We start from the raw sequence: 2072 nt of genomic DNA, 5'->3' as shown, positions 1-2072 counted from the left end.
GTGTGTGTTAGTGAGTTAGTGAGTGAGTGTGTGAGCGCTGCTCTGGACTGTGGGCCTTTTATACCCCATCCAGGTGTTTGCTGGGCCAGCTGAAGGCTCCCTGAGGCTTCCCTTTCCTTGTTGGTGTTTTGAGCCCCTATTACTTCTTGTTTATTTACACAAGAGTTTGCTGCTTGTAAAATGCATGTCCTGGTTGAGGGCCGGATCACCCCTGAGCTGTGTGAGGTTCTCTAAGCAAACACAGGATTAATCTAGGGTCCCAGAACCCCACCCGTGTGTGCCTGCCAGCTCTCCCCTCCCACCTGTCTCCATGGCTCTGCAGGGGAGTGGCTGTGAACCCCTGTCTCAGAGACTTGGCATCACAGAGCTCAAAGTTGGGACAGTGCTGTCACCTGCTGTAGGACATCCCTCTCAAGCACCAGGGCTGAACAGTGGACAGACCAGCCAAAGGGAGAAGGAGTGAGTGAGAAGAACCAAGACATGTCTCAAGCACAGCGCAGGATGGAGGGAAGGTCCAGCTGCGTCAGACGAGGTTTCCAGGGATAGAATGTGTGCAGCAAAGGGAGAAACAGAAGATTTTCCAGAGAGAAGGGAAAGAAACATGGTGCTTCAGATTTGGAACTTTGACCGAACTAGGACAAGATCAATGGAAAACGGTGCATATCTGTTACACTGGTCAAATGTCTGATGCCAAATACGAGGAAATAGCCTAAAAGCTTCCAGAGAGTTTGGCATTCGACTTCGCTCAGCCAATCAACATACCTGAAGACAGTGCAACCAACTCTTGAAAGTCTGAGGAAAGTGGGTTATCAGGAGGATGGAGATTAGAGCATTTCTGATAAAACACCTATTCTCAAAAGAAGCCACTCGTACAGATTCTACAAAAACCACCTTGAGAGTACATGGTCCAGAAAAAGAGCGAGCCCAAAGGCAGGCAGAATATAAAAAAGAATAATAAAGAACAACAAAGTCAGCAAAAAGCAGACAGAGGCAGTGGAGGTCCATCGGCTTGACCCTGTAGAAGCAAGTGCCTGCTGGCTGCCCCGCCCCTCTGGCCTTCGACCCACTCTTTCCCAAGTGCAGTTCTCTGAGTTTTCACAAATGCAGACACACCCCCACTAGACCATACAGGCCCCCAAACTCCTGTCCCACTGGAATCAGCTCCTCCCTCGGCCCAAAGCCCCAGGCAAGCGCTGATTCAAAATCACTGCAGTTGTGATTTTTCTAGGAGGTCACATAAATGGAGAAGGAAATGGCAACCCACTCCACTGTTCTTGCCTGGAGAATCCCAGGGACGGGGCACCTGGTGGGCTGCCGTCTATGGGGTCCCACAGAGTCGGACGCGACTGACGTGACTTAGCAGCAGCAGCAGTACCTTAGGATAATTCAAACGTGCATTTCCCCAAAGACCAGTGATATGTTGAGGTTCTCTAACGTACTTCTTTGCCAAACTTATCCACAGTGGCTGTGTCATTTATGATATTGTTTTATGTATCAAAGCTCCAGTTTCTCCACATCCTTGCCAACACTGGCATGGTAATTGTTTTTAATTTGAGCCTTTCTCATAGGTATGAAGGGGACTTTGTGGCAGTTTTAATTTGCACTTCCCTAATGAGTAATGATGCGGAGCATCATTTTATATGCTTATTTGCCATCCCTGCATCTTCTTTGGTATTTCTTCAAATCTTTACGCCCTTTTCTTTGTTAGTTTTTCTTGATGTTCAATTTTGAGTGTTCTTTATATATTTTGGATACAAGTACTTTAGTCAGATGTGTGATTTGCAAATATTTTCTCCAAGTCTATGGCTTGTGCTTTCATTCTTTAAGAGTGTCTTTTGAGCTGCAGGAGTTGCTTGTATACTTTTGAGATTAGTTGTTTGTCAGTTGCTTCATTTGCTATTATTTTCTCCCATTCTGAAGGCTGTCTTTTCACCTTGTTTATACTTTCTTTTGTTGTGCAGAAGCTTTTAATTAGATCCCATTTGTTTATTTTTTGTCTTTTATTTCCAATATTCTGGGAGGTGGGTCATAGAGGATCCTGCTGTGATGTATGTCAGAGAGTGTTTTGCCTA

General features: G+C 45.8%; 1 protein-coding gene across 1 annotated transcript in view; it reads right to left on the bottom strand.

Moving 5' to 3' along the window:
* The window catches only part of LOC104984922 (keratin-associated protein 10-8-like), a 24886-nt gene that overhangs the window by 9033 nt on the left and 13781 nt on the right, over positions 1-2072 (bottom strand). The window lies entirely within an intron of this gene.

The sequence above is a fragment of the Bison bison genome, unplaced genomic scaffold (genome assembly GCF_000754665.1).
Source record: "Bison bison bison isolate TAMUID 2011002044 unplaced genomic scaffold, Bison_UMD1.0 scf7180017864037, whole genome shotgun sequence".
Taxonomy (NCBI): domain Eukaryota; kingdom Metazoa; phylum Chordata; class Mammalia; order Artiodactyla; family Bovidae; genus Bison; species Bison bison.
Note: the sequence above shows the minus strand (reverse complement) of the source record. Positions and strands in the feature narration are given on the sequence as shown.